The sequence below is a fragment of the Tursiops truncatus genome, chromosome 16 (assembly GCF_011762595.2).
Source record: "Tursiops truncatus isolate mTurTru1 chromosome 16, mTurTru1.mat.Y, whole genome shotgun sequence".
NCBI lineage: Eukaryota > Metazoa > Chordata > Mammalia > Artiodactyla > Delphinidae > Tursiops > Tursiops truncatus.
The window spans coordinates 35,735,410-35,753,616 of record NC_047049.1 but is presented as its reverse complement, the minus strand read 5'-3'; the positions used below and the strand labels follow the sequence as shown (position 1 = coordinate 35,753,616).

At 40.1% G+C, this 18,207-nt stretch overlaps 1 long non-coding RNA gene across 1 annotated transcript; it reads left to right on the top strand.

Annotated features, from left to right (window-relative positions):
• The first annotated feature begins 359 nt into the window (after positions 1-359).
• Positions 360-3,473, top strand: LOC141276746 (uncharacterized). The gene is made up of 3 exons (XR_012326735.1): positions 360-987; positions 1,791-2,504; positions 2,940-3,473. It is a non-coding gene; the product is annotated as an uncharacterized lncRNA (long non-coding RNA).
• The last annotated feature ends 14,734 nt before the right edge of the window (positions 3,474-18,207 follow it).

Sequence of the window (18,207 nt, the reverse complement as noted above, 5' to 3'; positions counted from 1 at the left end):
CAGTAGGACCTTGTTATTTATCCATTCTATATATAATAGTTTGTTTGCATCTGTTAATCCCAAACTCCCAGTCCTTCCCTGCCCAACCCCCTTTTCCCCTTGGCAACCCTAAGTCTGTTCTCTATATCTGTGAGTCTGTTTCTGTTTCATAGATAAGTTCATTTGTGTAGTATTTTAGATTCTGTATATAAGTGATATCATATGGCATTTATCATTCTCTCTCTGACTTATTTTGCTTAGTATGATAATCTCTAGGTCCATCCACATTGCTGCGAATGGCATTATTTCATTCTTTTTAATGGCTGAGTTACTGAACTCTGGTTGAGATGTCCTTGTCCGTGTCCACTGAGTGACCGGCTCTTATCTGAGGTACGTGGCTGGTGAAACTCATGTCCTATTCTCTCAATCCAGGCAACATTCCCTGGGAGTTCCGCCATCTCCATGCTGACCAGCAGAGGCCTGGCCCATCTGCCTCGAAGCCCTCATTCAGTGCACTTATTGGACCAGAATCGTCAGCTACCTGACTGTCTCCTGTGAGGCCACGGGAGCTTCTGGTGCCCTATCTGCAGCCCTTTCTCTACCCAATACCCCTGCGCCTCCACCACCACCATTTAACTCTGTGTGGCTGCATCCTCTGAGGCTGGCCTCTCTCAGGAAGAGGGACACGGATTCTTTCTGGCTCAGCTTCTCCCTCTGCTGCAACATATCTGGGCCTGCTATATTATCATCTCCTCTCTCTCAAAAACGTATATAGAAAGGAGGACTTGCATAAGGCTCCCCAGGCTCTAGAACCAGAAAGCTTTTCATCTGTTTTCTGTGAGGTGGCGGTTCCCTCACACCACATCACAGCTTGTTTACACGACAGCTCCTAGCCAAGCTTTGCTCTTGTGATATGTGGAGATGAATTAGGTGAACTTTGAAAATCCCTCTTCTCTCTTGAGAAAATTTTCTTTTCCAGACGAATGTTGGCTACCCCAGGTCTTACAGGTGAGTACACCTCTCTTGTGAGGCGGGAATTTAACGTACTCTCTTGAGGTGGGAGATACCAAGATACCACAGTTGTCTGCAGCTGATGAGAAAGAAAAAGAGGCTCATTGGGGTCCTCAGTCCCCCACCTGCCTCCGTGTGACCTCTCCCAGGGCAGCTTGCCATCCCCTCCCCAATGGGGTGCACTCCCAGGCTCCAAGTCAAGTCTATCCTTTTGTCTTATCACATCTTCCCCCACTGCCTCCCATTTTCTCTTCTACCTCTAGACTGTAAGTCAGTCTAGGACTGTAAGTTACTTACACGCAATGCCCTGAGATTTTGGATTGTCATCTTATTCCTTTCTTGATGACAGCTGTCCACTTTTAGACAAAAGGAAGAACCACTCTCCCTACAATAGGAAGCTCTGGGCAGAGCTTTCTCTTTGAGAGAAGAGGAAAAGAGGAGGCAACCTCTCATTTCTGAAATCTGTTGTAAGACTACATTATCAAAGGAAGAGAAGAAATACTTAAAAGGAGAAAAGGAGACTGCTAAAATTTATGATCTATGTTTTTCAACAATTATTTCCCTCAAACCTTTCCGCTTACAACAAGGATGATGGATGCTATCTGTGTGTGTGTGTGTGTGTGTGTGTGTGTGTGTGTGTGTGTGTGTGTAAGTGATGATGGAAACGTCATTTGCTTGAAATCTCATGTTTTAGTTTAAAAGTGTAAGAGAAAATTTTATTCGAATCTAGAATATATCTTTGTTTTAATAGAAAAAAAATGACCTCATAAAGTAAATTTTCCATGTTTATCTTTTGGTAGAACTCCAACCCCTGGTTGAAAATCACAGCCTCATTCTCTTTATTGACGAGGGTGTGTGGAAGAAATGGCTGGCTGTCCACCAAGATTCATGCTCCCCTTACACAGTGTAGAGTCATTTTGGGGGAAGGAGCTGAAGCCAGGGACTACATTTCTCACCAATCACCTCTGACTCCACCTTCTCCACCAGCATCTCAGTATGAACTTGTGTGACTTGTTCTTGCCAATGAACTGTTAGCAGAAGAAATGTTTGTTCCCCATGTTCCAGAGCACTGGGATTAAACCAGTTTGCACCTCACACTAGTCAGAATGACCATCATTAAAAAGTCTACAAACAATAAATGCTGGAGAGGGTGTGGAGAAAAGGAAACCCTCCTACACTGTTGGTGGGAATGTACATTGGTACAACCACTATGGAGAACAGTATGGAGGTTCCTTAAAAAACTAAAAATAGAACTATCGTATGATCCAGCAATCCCACTCCTGGCCGTATATCCCAAGAAAACCATAATTTGGCAAGATACATGCACCCCAATGTTCACTGCAGCACTATTTACAATAGCCAGGACATGGAAACAACCTAAATGTCCATCGACAGAGGAATGGATAAAGAAGATGTGGTACATATATGCAATGGAGTATTACTCAGCCATAAAGAAATGAAATAATGCCATTTGCAGCAACATGGATGCAACTAGAGATTATCACAATAATGACGTAAGTCAGAGAAAGACAAATATTATATAATATCACTTATATGTGGAATCTAAAAATTGATACAAATGAACTTATTCACAAAACAGAAACAGACTCACAGACTTCGAAAACAAATTTATGGTTAACAAAAGGGAAAGGTGGTGGGGAGAGGGATAAATTAGGAGTTTGGGATTAATGTAAATACACTACTATATATAAAGTACATAATCAACAAGGACATACTGGATAGCACAGGGAACTCTACTCAATATTCTGTAATAACCTATATGGTAAAAGAATCTGAAAGAGTGGTTATATTTATATGTATAACTGAATCACTTTGCTGTACACCTGAAACTAACACAACGTTGTAAATCAACTACAGTCCAATATAAAATAAAAACTAAATAAAAGAAGCAGCAGCCCATTTGCCTTCTCCACTTTCCCCTTCTGCAGTGTGCTTGGAAACATTGTGCTGAAGATGATAGAGCCATAAAAGGGAATGAGCAAGGGCTTCCCTGGTGGCGCAGTGGTTGAGAGTCCGCCTGCCGATGCAGGGGACACGGGTTCGTGCCCTGGTCCGGGAGGATCCCACGTGCCGCGGAGCAGCTGGGCCCGTGAGCCTGCGCATCCGGAGCCTGTACTCCGCAGCGGAAGGGGCCGCAGCAATGAGAGGCCCGCGTACCGCAAAAAAAAAAAAAAAAAAAAAAGGGAATGAGCAAATGTTCATCCGTCACCTGTTGGAAGGTATCCACCCAATACCCACACTGGACTGCTGCATGAGAAAGAAGTACCTCTTATATTGTGTTCATCCACTGAGGTTTTGGTATTTATTTTTTTACAGCAGCTAGAGTTGCCTTAAATAATACGAGGTATGTACAGAATTTAGAATCCAAGCATCGTAAATCTGTCTAGATTAAAATAGGTCACTGTGCAAATCAACTTGGGAGACAGCCACCACTAGGAAGGCAGGGGGTGTACAGTGGGCAGTTGTACCTTCTGACCATTTCTCCCACAGTGCACGGAGTGAAGAGAGTGGAAACCTCTGCCTCAGTGAGGTATGCATGACAACCCCTAGTGCAATACCTGACACACAGGATATTATCAGGAATATTTGTTGAATGTTAGCCTACAGTGAATTTGTGGGCATGATACCATTTATTCCTCTTATGCAAATATTTTGTAGCATTCAACAAGCATTCATTTAATGCCTATTGTATGTCAAGTGCTTTGCCTGTCAGGACGTGGCTAAGAAGCAGGGGCTCACCTTTGAGGCAGGGCTAACTATTGGAGGTCTAGCCAAGAGCTGCCAGGTTCCCACGGCCTCTTGCAAATCCACTTCAGAGCCCAAGGATCTAGGGCCTTGGTTGTAGGGCCATAGATGCCTCCCAAATCAATTTCTTCTCCCTCCTCACCTGTTTTATCTCTCAATTTCCTTTCCCATCTTTCCTCCTCTTCTTGTTTTCTCTCTCTCCATCCTCCCCTTCTCCTCCCCTTCCTCTTCCTTCTCTCCTTCTCCCTCCTTCTTCCTCCTTTTACCCCCTCCGACTTTATTCCTTTTGGTTCCTCTTCTTTCCTCTCCTGTTCTTTTTCAGCCTCACCTTGATGTCTGTCTTCCTAGCTCTGGCTGGTGTTTCAGATGCTGGAAGCTTCTAGTTCTACATCAAAGCCTCAATCTTAATAAATCCTGCTGCAGGTTCCTAGAAGAAAGGGTCAGTTCTGTCTCCACTGGTCCTAGTTGTTAAGTACTAACACATACAAAATACCAACTTGAGCCTTTCAAGGAACTTTTACTTTGATGAGTATTATTCTGGAAAAGATACCCAAGAACCACAGAGTATTAAACATTGAAAGGACATTGGAGGTCATATAATTCACCTGTCTCTTCCCTTGACAAATGACAAAATTGATACCAAGAGAGGGAAAGTGGTTTTCCCCACAAAGCCAGCTTGGGGCAGAACGAGGACGAGAACCCCGATCTCCCTACCCCAAGTGCTCTTTCCATTACCCAGTGATTCTCATTTGATTGATCCCATACCACCAAGAAGTGTGGAAATATTTTAGGTGGAACTTGAGGCTTTCATAATGGAAATTACAGCAACTTTATTCCCCATAAGGCCTCTGCAATTAAAAATCTACCATGAGCTACCGTATGATCTGGCAATCCCACTCCTGGGCATTTATCTGGAAAAGACAGAATCTAATTCAAAAGATACATGCACCCCAATGTTCATAGCAGCACTATTTATAATAGTGCTGGAAATGGAAACAACCCAAGTTTCCATCCACAGATGATTGGCTTAAGAACAGCCATAAAAAAGAATGAAATATTGTCATTTGCAGCAACGTGGATGGACCCAGAGAACATTATACTAAGTGAAGTATAGAGAAAGACAAATATTATGTATCACTTATATGTGGTCATATTACTAAAAAGTAATTACTAATTATAGTAATTAATTTTAGTAATTACTAATTTTAGTAATTAATTACTAAAAAGTAATTCAAATGAATCTATATACACAACAGAAACAGACTCACAGACACAGAAAACAAACTTACAGTTACCAAAAGAGAAAGGGAGGGGGTGAGGATAGGTTTGGAGTATGGGATTGGCAGACACAAACTACTATACATAAAAGAGATAAGCAACAGGGATTTGCCGTGTAGCGCAGGGAACTATATTCGACATCGTGTAGTAAACTATAGTGGAAAATAATCTGAAAAATACATACATGGCGGAATCACTTTGCTGTACACTTGAAACTAACACAATATAAAGAGAAAAAAAATTAAAAAAAAATCTACCATGAAAGTGGAATATGAGAGAGGATACTATACACATTTAAATATTCTCTTCAGAAAAAAATGTTCATGTTTCTTTCAAGAGGAAACTAAGCTCTTTGATAATGAGTGGACAAGAGATTTTGAGAGTCACTGTACTTCACTAATTAGATTATTCTTGGTCCATGCTTGACATCCTTAGGGAAGTTGATCACCTCTTCACAGGTTTGCTACCACCCCCTCTCCACAGCTATAGTTTCCAGTCATTATGATACCAGGCAATTTTACATCACATTTTTAGAAATCCATCCAAGTTGTTGATCTGAGTGGGCGGCGTCTTGTTTATGAACACTGTTCTGTGAAATGTGATCCAGCTGACATTTACACTTATCCATACAGCATGAACCCATTTTTGCTCAGTGCACACTCTATTCATAGGAAATCCTAATAGTGCAGGCAACTTGCTACTGATGCTCTGGCTAGCTCCAAATCATCAGCAGCACCTCCAGATGAGGCTGGTGACCATCCCGCACTTAAGGAGGCAGGCAGCATAGCCTCCTGGCAGAAAAATTTGTCTCTGTGTTCATTCGGTTCTATTTGAATCCCTGCTCTGACACTTTCTAGCTGTGTTATTTTGGGAAAATTGCTTGACCTCTCTGATCCTCAAATTTCTTGTCCTTAAATTGAATATTATAATAGTATCTACTTAAGGGGGGGGTGTGTGTGTGTATGTGTGGTATTGGGAATAGAGAAAAAATACCATGGGATGTGACTAGCGTGTGGCACTTAGTGCTCAGTAAATTTTAAGTTATTAATCACTGTAGTAAACACTGCCGTTATCATCTCCTCCTCCTATTCTCTTCCCAAGTTTAAAAGAAGGTTATCTATGTGAACGCACCTAGTACAGCTCAGGTCTGCTTACTTTATATCCGAAAAAATTAAAAGGAGGTCTATTCAAGACATTCTGAATAACCTCTTCATTTGCCACAGTAATATTGAAAAGTCCATCTTTACTGGGTTGGTTGAGCAGAGAAAATCAACTACATCAACATATATATTAAGTTCAAAACACTTATTATTCTGCTAAGAGCTTTATGTTTTTCTCACTTAATCTTTATAGAAACTCTCAAAGAACTCAAGTAATTTGCTCACCGTCATACAACTGGGAATGGACAAAGGTGCAATTTGAACTCTGACCTGTTTGAATTCTGAAGACCATGCCCTTTCTATAAAGCAATGTCATCCACCCTCCACCACCCTGCACAGAAGGAGAGACAGCCACTAGATTTCACTCACCACTGACATCACAGCCATTTCTCCTCAACTACAATCAAAATGGCAAGGGCAATGGCTCTCCTAAGTGGACAGAGACTCCTAGAGTGCTCCCTGAGGATTCAAGACCTTGGTTTCCTCCAAACCAGTCCCCCATCCCTTGTTCATACTGTCCATCCTGACTCTGGAGGATGTCACTAGCCCCTTGTGTCATCACTCAGCTCAACTGCCTCTTTATAAGAAGAGAGTAAGACTAGGATGATCAAGCCAAGGTGGTGAGGTCTGGATGGGCAGACCTCAGGCCATACCCAGCCATTTCCAGCCCCAGGAGAAGATCTGGAAATTTGCCGGCACGGTAAAGAAAAATGGTCAAATCACATGCCTCATCAATCGTGTGTGATGTGAAAGATTGAGGTAAGCCAGAAAAGTGACCAATTCTCAAATGCTTGTTTTCTATCATTTGTTTTGAATCCCATCACAGAAGGCAAGGCCACTTAACCACTGTAATTTGGTCTTGGGATAACTTTTCTGAAATATAAAGTTTTTATCTTTTCAAAAGGGAACGTTATTCCTTTCTGCTTGTATCACAATTTAGATACAATTTTATGTTCATAAACCTTTCTTTTCTAATGTTCTTTGTCAACAGCTGAAGGTAAATAAAAATAACATTTGAATAATGTATGCTGATAAAATTCATAAAGGGAAGAATGTTTATAATAGAATTGAAAAATCAATGCCGTCAAACCCCTACACAGTCTAAATACCCGTATTCAAAACACATTATTATTTTAAGGACAGTGACATTTCAAAGCTGTTAGGATGTCTTAAGCCCTTCCGAATTGTATGACCTGAGAATACTAAATAATTATTTCTTTTGATTTTTGTCCGTAGCTATTCCAGGAATAAAGGAAACAAGCCTGGGCAACTTGCTAAAAGGACCACGAACCACAAGAGTTATTTCAGATGCCCATATTTTATGTTAGATGCATCTCCTCAAAGAGTAGAAAACGGATCTCCAATTTTTCCCCCAAGAAAGTTCTCAGTTCAGAGTGTATTTGCACTCCCAGGGTTTGAAGCTCAAAACATAAGCCAAGTATAAAAATATAGGAGGGTTTTTTGCTATTCCCCAAACAAAGGGTCTCTGGGTATCAAAGACCGTATTATACAAATATGTTTTCAAAAGGCACAGTCCATGCAAGTAAGGAGCTAGAGAAAACTAAAGAGAAATTCAGCACGTTAGCTTTTCTTGGTCTTGAATTTCCCAGATAATTGTCCAAATATTTATTGCATTTTGTGTAAGGAAATACAGCCATCATTTTGTTGAGACAAGAGCACCTTTTGGATTTCTTTAGTTCATTTATTAACTTATTTTATGGTTCAGCATGAGCTGAGCGATGAGGCCATTCATATAATCCAGCCGCACGTTGGGGTCAAAACTACCAGCCTGTGACTATAGAATCCTGTCTTCTACTCAAGTCGGCTAAACACAACGAATAAACAAGGGAACAAGAGCTGAGTAACTCAGGAAAAAGATACACAAATTCTGTGCAGTCAATATGAATCTAGCATACCAGCTGGTGAAGAGCAGAGGGAAACTAAAAATGATACCGTCGACTTTAAAATAGTGGAAGCCAAGACTTGCCAGTAAATAGTCACATTCAACTAACATTTATTGAGTGCCAGCTGCACACTAAGGCCCATGCTAAGCACTTCCCATATATCACCTCCTTTCTCTTCACAAGAACCCAGCAAAACAAGAGCTATGGCATTTTTTTTTAGAGGTGGAAACTGACATACCTCTAGGTTCAATGACAGGTTTCAAGGCTTTGCAGCTGGTAAGTCAGGGTTTCCTGACTCTATCTGAAGTAGTTGCTCCCAGAAGCAGACTCTGAGCCAAGTTTGAGTACAAGTGATTAAGAAGAGAGTGTTCCCAGGAGCAGGGAAACAGGATAGGGATGGGCAAGGAAACAGACAAGGGTGCAATTTTAGATGAGGCCTCAGATTGAGATTTTGCTTTGAGGCAAATGAACTAAGACTTTGTTTCCCCTCATCAGTTCATCTGTGGCTGGCCTGGCCACTTCCCTTCCTGCAGAGCAACCTTTTAGTTATGAGCATTTATCAGCAAAGCAATCAGAGGCAAGCAGAAGTTGGATGCAAAGAGAAGGTGAAAGAGTGTCATAGGAGCCTACTCTAGTCTCCAAGAATTGTGCTTCCTGCTGGGTTGTGTGTGTGTAACTTTGGAATACATTTTTTTCCCCAAAATTATGGAACCAAAAGCGTAACATAATAAAAGCACCCAAAGCAAGACAAACATAAGGAAGAGACAGATATTCCAAAGGCTGTCTTCAAAGATTGCACAGTTACACGGTTGGGCAATTTCTTTAGTTCCAACAGAAAAAAAAAAAAAAAATCATCTGTATAAGACCTATGGCTTCACAGAGTTTGTGTGACATGCAATATTTTCCCTTGAGCTTTCCTGGAACTGAAGGGAAAAGGAGACCATTTTTGTTATTATTTTGTTTCTTCCCTCCCTTAATTTCACGTTTTTGAAAGCCTATAGTTGGATGAATCAGTAGTTTGTTGGTATAATGAGTCAAGCAGGACAAATTCTATTACTGTTTCTTAATAAAAAATGAATTATTAGTACTCACATCTTGCTACATTTTTTAAAAGGCCCCTCTCCTTTTTTTCCTTCTGCAGCTTCTCTTCACATCTTTATTTCTACTGGGTATACAATTGTTCTAATAGTGGAATCAATGACATTTATTTGAATGAGCTGTGTTAACATTTCTTCAGTGCTGACCATCACTTTACCAATCACTCCTGGGAGCATACCTGCTCCAGGACTCTCTTGTAACCAGGGGGGGTCTCGTCATCTCTACCTCTTTTCTCCTGTTCCAGGTGCCATTATGGGCTATGAACTTGTGTGCCACCCCCAGGCAGGAAAGAGTCTATTTTTAACACCGTGATTGACCTTCATTGGGAACCAGAACCACAGTCAGCTGTGAATCTTCCACTGAGAACAAGGAAAGCATTTGCTAAGAGGGACTAAACCCTCTCTATGGTATGAGTTACATGCTGCATTCCATTTAACTAACCTAGCAAATTACATGGAATGCATGATATGGTTTTAGTGCTAACTTTCCATCCCTCTTCCCAAGGATTGGGAGAAATGCCTCTGACCCTGCCTCATTTGTGTCCTCGTCTTTCATGTCATCCATGTTCTGCATCCTTCATTGATCCTCCTCCTGGCTCATTCCATTTCCCATGCTTGTCTTTGTCAAAATGGGTACTTCATTTTGATTAGTCTTTGTTCTCCAGAGAATTCTGTCCTTCCAGAGTTGCTCAAAGTGCATGCTTTCCACAGAGGGCTGAATCTGGCTCTCCCAAATTCAACTTACACCATTCCTTGGTAAAAGAACAAGAGGAAGGTTGGTCCTCTTGCAACACACACTCTATAACCAGCCAACTATACCCACCAGTTACCCCAGAAATAGCTTCCCTCTCCTGCACTGTCCGTCCTCTGACTTAGGCCCGCTGAGTGATGTTATCCATGTGTGAGTGTGCACACCTACTCTCTGTCACAGTTGTGCACATGCATCAGGAAGCACTCCATGCTCTTATGTCCCCCCCACTTGTGGGCTTCACAGAGGTGCTCTGTATGTGGGCAGGGCCCGAGGCTTGGGGCGTGCTCATGCATATAGCTACCCAAGTTATCGCTCCACGAGGAAATGTAGACTGGGGATTGTAATCACATCTTGGGTCAGTTCTCAAAATCTCTGCCCCATAAAGAAGAGAAATAGGGAGACTGACTGATTTCTTTTAATCATCAGGACAGCTAGTGAAATATAACCTGTCACTTACCACTAATCAAACATGAGAGTTTCAAAGTTTCCATGACTTCAGAAAAGGCACTTATGCCGAATTTATAATCAGTTCCAGAAAAGTAAGTGACATTCTATAGATCAAATACAAGAGAGTCAAACTAGGATACATTAACATCACATTTAACTATATTTTTTAACTCATATGAAGCAATACATTAAGATGGATTAGTAACTGGAGAGAAGCTGAGAAATGCTAGGCATCTGAAAAGACACTTATCACACATGCAGTGTACTATCAGATAATACTGACTGCTTCCATTATAGAAGCCAGATTCTGATAAAGGGGAGAAATATTTCGTAAGCATTTTTAAAAAGATGCTAAAATATTGCAAACCTCTTTCTACTTTCACGTGGATGAAGAACTGAACTCTTCTTCTCATATTAAAAGCTCTTTGTCACTCTCCTATAAATCACTTCTCATTGCTCGAAATGTGGACCAATTCTGTAGTCATATCCTCAGATTTTTTTTATTGCTGTGGACTAAAATCCACCACAGGCTTTCAAAGAAGATTCCGGTATGATGCATTTAAAAAACTACAGAGGTAGAGTTCCTTAGCATAGAGATAGTTTGTAATTCAGAGGTAATTTCATAAAAAGGAATCATGATAGTAAAATATCATTACCACTGTGTTGTTTTTAATGTAGCATCTAAAATGATTTAACTTGGATTTTGGAAGGAACCCATGCAAAAGACAGAACTAAAACTATTTGTTTTTCCCTGAAAATAATATAGAGTAGATGCTCATTTAAAGGGGTAGAGTAGAGAAGTCTATTGGTCACTGTCATCCATTTTGAATGTAGACATGATCAGACGTGAACTGGTGCCAGGCAAAGCCAGATCTTTCTGTGACTGGTTCATAATTTCTGTGCTTCTCCTCATTGCTCAGCCTTTAGATGAATCTCTGGTTATTACTATCATTTTAGTTTTCAGGACTAACTAAGGTTTCTGAGCTTCACTCTCTTTTTCCTAATTATAATTTCTCAAACATATGACCAGTTTCAGATTTTATAATGTCAGATACAACCAAATGAAACAAAAATGCTCACTGTCTTAGCTTACCAAGGACGCAAATCTCAAGGCATCTAAGACATGGTGAAAGGAATGAGAATATGATGAGGTTACTAAAGGATGTGGAAGTCAATGTCTTTGATTCTCCTTGGAAAAAGAAAACTAAAAAATCATACTCAAGATGAGAGAGCACTGAGCCTCGGTCAGGGGCAGGACTTACGTAGAGTTCTTATTGCTTGCACAGATGTTTGAGACCTGACTTTAAGATTGAAGTGAGTTCATTCTCATCAACAGTTGAAGGTAAAATTCTATCAGCAATCCCTGAGTTAAAAAAAATAAACAACCCTGTCTGTCTATCTATCATCTACCTATTTTTGTTCATTATTCTGTAAGGAAAAATTTAAGACTTTAGAAAGGGAAAAAGGATGACTAGATATCTATTCAGCAGAATGCCAGAGTCCCCGGAGAGTCTGCTCTTACAGGGATGTGAACCGTTGTCTTCCACTAGGCTGTTATTTCACTAGTAGAAAATGGACGGTAATGCAAAGCTCTGCAATCGATCCCTGTTCATGGCAATGCAAATGAATTTTGTTCAGTGGAGAATATAAATCTCTGTAAATCAAAACCTCATTTGGACCACTTCTAACACCTTACCTGTTCCCTTCTTAACGTGTCCAAAGTATTTTTGACACCTGTTCTTTTTATATCTATGTGAGAGTCGGAATTTTATTTTTGTTGGAAGACTATCCTGTAACAATACTCAGTAAGGGACTTCTTTTCCTTTTCGGAGCTAAAATGATTCTGGAGGAGGGGCAATGGTGCCAGTGGGAGCAGAATCATTTAGTGCCACTTGTGGAATACTTTTGCAGAATACCAGAAATAGTTGGGATATGGTTAGGGATGGAGCAGGGCTGAAAGCACTGGGATATTGGGAGCAAAGACCCAGTTTTGTGCTACACACACACACACCTTTATAGGTGTGCACTACACAAATATGCTTATGGGGGTAAGGGAGAGAGGAGAGAGATATTTCTTTTCCTGAAACTTTCCTCTTACCCTTTGTTTGTTTCTTGACTTGATATTTCTTACACACATCATTATTTGTTTTGCTTTCTTCCTGAAGAAATTTCACAGAATGCTTGCAATTTATACAGCAGATATATTTATTTTGGCATGCTGTCACTTTCATTTCTTTCAAGAGAAGATAATTTCAAAATACTTTGTCAGTAAAAATTGTTTACATCTGTCTTTCTAGACTATATATCATTTTCGTGTGCTCGTTCGGGGGCACCTTACAGAGCTATCTTCTATTCTTTCACACACCCAACCCCTATAATTAACTAAAAACATCAGTTGATCTTTTAAATTTTTAATTGAATGTTATAGTGCTTTCCTGTAAGCTACCAGGGCAGATCCTGGGCAAGCCTGTGAACCACGAATAAGATGCAGCCTATGATTAGGGAACAAAAGCAGAAAAGCTCAACTGAAAGCTGTAGGATTAGTGATGGAGGCTGGCTCAGTGATTCCCAAGTAGAGTTTGCAGTTGTAGACTGAGGAAAAAGTCAGGCTCACAATAGTGTGTGTGTGTTGAATATGCCTATTCAACTCAGCCTGGTACTGAAACACTGTTCATCTGTTTCCTTCTCTTGAAGTTGTCATCAGTTGATGCTGTTTTGCCACAGATGGCCATGAGCCTGGCCAGGGAAGGCCTTGGCAGGGTACCCAAACATGTTTGTTTCTCTAAACACAAGAGCTCCAAAACTTCATAGCCATCTTGAAGGGACTTATTGCTATAGAAGTAAAATGTCCAAGAAAGGGGAGTAGAGAGAACATCAAGGAAGAGGCATTTGCCCAGTGAAAGTTTGTTCATACGTCTTTGCCCTTGCCTTAGGTTGAAGGAGAATTCCTCTGCAGACCTGTGAATGTCTGGGGCTGCACTTAGCCCAGGCTGCAAACACAGAGCTGGATTATCAGAGGAGACCAGGGTCCGCTCCACAGCAGGGAGGCATCTGGTCTCAGGCTTGGACTCAGAGCATCTACTTGGTTCTGCCTATCTTCCATAATTTAGTGTCCAGACCACTGTATGACTCTCTACTTCCGAGCTTGGCAGTTCTTGCTTTGCTGGAGCTGAAATATCTTGCCATCTTCCTTGACTTATTATATGAAAATCAGGTGAAAGCCAGTTTATTTCAGTCACACACATTCAGGGTCAGTGCTTGAAGATGAAAGAAGTGGCAGGTTTGACAGTACAAGTAAAGAGAGTCTAAGAAATGAAGAAGAAAATACCTATCTTTAATCTAAAATTGCTCAGACCTAACTAGGTTTTTATTACAAAGCTACTTATTAAAAAAAAACTTCAAACCCGCAGAAAAGTTTATATGTATAATTCTTGCTGAATCATTTGAGAGAATGTAGTGTCACAATCCTTCACCCCTAGGAATAAGGACATTCCCTTACAGAATTACAATGCAATGATCAAATCAAGAAGTTCAACACAAATATGATACTATTCTTCAATATATAGTCCATGTTCAAGTTTCACCACTTGTCCCAGTAATGGCCTTTATAACAAGTTCTATTTTTTGATTCAAGACTCAGCATAGTAATAATGCCCTTCAGTCTCCTTATATCTAGATCAGTTTTCAGCCTTTCTTTGAATTGAATTAGGCATTTTTGAAGAGTACAGGCCAGTTGTTTTGTAGAAAGTCCCTCAGTTTTTGTTTGTAGGACGGTTTCCTTATGATTAGATCCAGGCAAAGATTTCTTTTTTTTTTGCAGAAATTCTACATAAGTAATGTTGTGTCCGTCTCAGCACATCAAATCTGGAATTCTGTGATGTTATTTTGTTTCATTATTGGTGACATTAGCTTTGATCATATGGTTAAAAATGAATCCTGTGCAGGATTTGGCAGTAGAAAGAGAATGAAGGATAGTATAAAAGCTTTATTTCACTCTATTAAGTATATTATTGTATCTAATATAGTAATATGTGAGGAGATACTTTCAGACTATGGAGGTATCTTGTTCCCAAATAAACATTTTAGCCAATGGTTTAAATATCTGTAATGATTCTTCCTTGAATCAATTAATACTACAGACTTTGAAGATTATGATTTTCTATTTCATTTATTTCACATACAATGTTAAGAATTCTGCTGAAAAGGGAGGCTTCCCCTTTCTGTTTCTTCCTCCCTCCCTCTCTCATTTCATTCTCATGTGACAGCTCCCTTTTCCTATGATATTTTATTAGAATTTTAACCTGTTTGCACTGGAAAGTCTATTGACAAAAGTCACTTTGTGGTTATTTGAACCATGTGGATAACAAAGGAAAGGACCTCTATCACCCTCTTCATCTCTGTATCTACTCTACCATATGCTCCACTATTATCAGTGTGCACAAACATTTTTTAATATATCCCACAGAAAGAAATACATTTTCCATTATACTCCTGTGTTCATTTACCTATGCATTAACATAAGCTGAAAAATATCACTTTTGTTTATTACCCTTAACATATGCAAAACATGTTTTCTAGTCTATTCTAGGTTTTTTAAATAGTGACATCCACCTATATTAGTCTGCTTGGGATGCCATAACAAAATACCATAGACTGGATGGCTTGAACAACAGGAATCTGTTCCTCAGTTCTGGAGGCTGGAAGTCCTAGATCAAGGGGTGGTCAGATTTGGTTCCCCATAAGAGCCCTTTTACTGGCTTTGCAGACGCTTGCCTCCACACTGTGTCCTCATGGCAGAGACAGAGAGAGAGAGAAGGAGAGAGAGAGACAGCGAGAGAGCGAGAGAGCGAGAGAGCGAGAGAGCGAGAGAGCGAGAGAGAGAGAGAGAGAGAGTTCTCTGGTGCTCTCTGGCATCTCTTCTAATAAGGACACTAGTACCTCATGACCTAGTTTAAACCTAATTACTTCCCAAAGGACCCATCTCCAATACCATCACACACTGGGCATTCAGCTTTCAACGTATGAATATTGCAGGGGACACAATTCACCCCATAAATTGATCTCATATCAGTTACTGGGTAACAACCCACAGTTTGAAAAACTTTGCTCTATGGCCCATATTTTGCCCAGTCTCTGAACTCTAGGGAAGTTTCCACTAAGTTCTATGTTACATCCCCTCCTATTTTCCTAACCACGTGCCCACATAAACACTACAGCCCTATATGATGTGGAGATAAATAGGACTGAGAATTTATAATGGCAAACATTCCTTGAAATTAAAAAAAAAATCAAATATGGCCTCCCAAATTCAAACAAATTATTTATAATATAAAAACAAGTTTCTAGCTGCTTACAGAGTTGCATCTACATTAAATCCTTGTTGTCTGGTATTCACAGCAACTAGGCACTTTTTATTCATGGAGGCTGTTTGCATGTGGGACCCCTGGATTATTCATTACCACTCTGTTTCCTGGTCATTTCAATTACTCATTTCCCTTAACCAGGTTAACTGATTTTCTTTCTTTCCTCAAATAATTCATTGTTTGACCGAATCGACCAAGTAACAGCTTGTGCTCTGGAGATAATGCAAGTAAATGCAGAGCTGACAGCTAATCTAGATGAGACCATTTGTTTTGGGTGGATCTTAATATGGTCTTAAGAAAAACGACCATCAGAAATTATCCCTGGACAGATAAGCTAATAATTTTGAGAAATAGAAGGCACTATTATTCAGGCTTCTGTTCTTTTTGTTTCTTAATAATTTGAAGCTACTTGGGAATGATGAGAATAGATACCAAATATTTCCTCTAAGCTAATAAGATATTTTTGTTAGAAATTTAACAAATAAATTCACTTTATTATCTAAAGAAGGTCCACAGAAAGAACTGCCAGGGTTCAATCACTCAAACCTGAAATCAACTTGAGAATATCATTGAGTTATACTACCAACTCTCTAGGGCTGGGTCGTTTAGAATATTTCATAATGCAGTGTATCCTGGAAAGCTGTATTTCTCCAAATAAGATAGTTTGATGTGTTCACCATTAAGGTTTTTCTTTGGTGAATCTTAAGGGTGATTGGTGACTTCCATATTAAAATTGCCTGGGCTAGAATCATCATTGTGATCATACTCTATGGTTTAGAGCTGAGTCTTGTATAGTAATTCACTCTCTGTTGGTGCTAACTTATAACTCTTTCCTGTGTTATGCAATGTTCCTGTCTGAATAATTCCCACCAACCAACAAACGTGGAGTAATCTCTACACAAACAGAAGTGTTGACTGGGGGCCTTAATTTTGAGAAGCTATCAACCTCTTCATTGTCAACCAGTTTTTAAAGACCAAAGATGGTCCAGAATCAGCAATACAGAATACATGTAACTCTGAACATTTTTCAGAGGAATAACTTGACATTATCTAGTGCCTGAGTTTTTATCCAAAGCTAAATTGTACAAAATTCATGGAAGATTGCCTGTATGATCTGTGGCCCCTTCATTGCTCCATTTGCTTGAATTGAGAGAAATTATAAAAAGCAGTCATAATAAATTTGCCTTTACATCTCTATAGGGATGTCACCGATTAAAACACTTATTGTCTTCTATACTTAGAGAACAGGCAGAAGACCTTTTCCTTTAGTATCCCAAATGAGATAAGAGAATGATGACTGGATATCAATTCAGACGAAAGTGATGAAATGTCTCTATTTGCCCAGGATAGCCTTGTCTTTACCTGTTGTTTTGCTGTAATTATTAATAGTGACTCCCTTTATCATTTTCAAAAGTGTCTGGGTTTAAAATATTAATCATGTGGTCCCCCTACCACAGGAACACAAATTCTACCCAGTTTGGGGTTAAGAAAAGGAGACAGAGCATCTCCCTTCTTAGAAACAGTTGGTTTCTTGCTTACATTCTCGCTTACGGAGTTTGGCTTTGTGTCATGGGCAGAGCCCTGAACAAGTCTACCTGAATGCTAAGTGCAACACTGTAGCCAAGGATCTGGGAATGGTCAGGTCTCGGGAAAGTAAAAAATTCAGCTTTGGTTAAGTCTTTGTTTTTTTTTTTTTCGGTACGCGGGCCTCTCACTGTTGTGGCCTCTCCCGTTGCGGAGCACAGGCTCCGGACGCGCAGGCTCAGCGGCCATGGCTCACGGGCCCAGCCACTCCGCGGCATGTGGGATCTTCCCGGACCGGGTCACGAAACCGTGTCCCGTACATCGGCAGGCGGACCCTCAACCACCGCGCCACCAGGGAAGCCCTTTGGTTAAGTCTTAGAAGCAGTGCGGGCATTTGAATATTTCCCTGCAGCATCTTGAATAGGAAATACAGGGTTAGGAAAACTTCTTCTTCACAGTGATTATAGGAGTCAAAGTAAGACCATGGTCAGAGAGAAAGGTGTTCTTAATTTTGATAAATTCTATGACACGCAGCTCAAACGTCGATGGTGTCCTATGTCCTCACACTGATGACTTTAAAATATTTGGATGTCATAGAGACAATGTATTATTTCTATGGTATATATGGTCAAGACTACTGTTTGGAATGTTTTATTCACCTCTAAAGGGGCTGTAAAGAACAACTCTACGCATGAGTAACACTCAAGGAATAAAAACTATTTCTTACCTTGAATATATTTATAAATCATCAGTGTACTTTTGTAATCCCAAAGAGTACAATATCCTAACATATGATGCATACCAGAGTCACTATTTCTTTAAAAATCTTTTTCTAAAGATTGAAAATATAGCAGCAATTTGAATTTGAAAGTCAGACATCCTACAACAGCTAGCAAATTTGCAGACTCACAAAGTCAGCTACCTTTT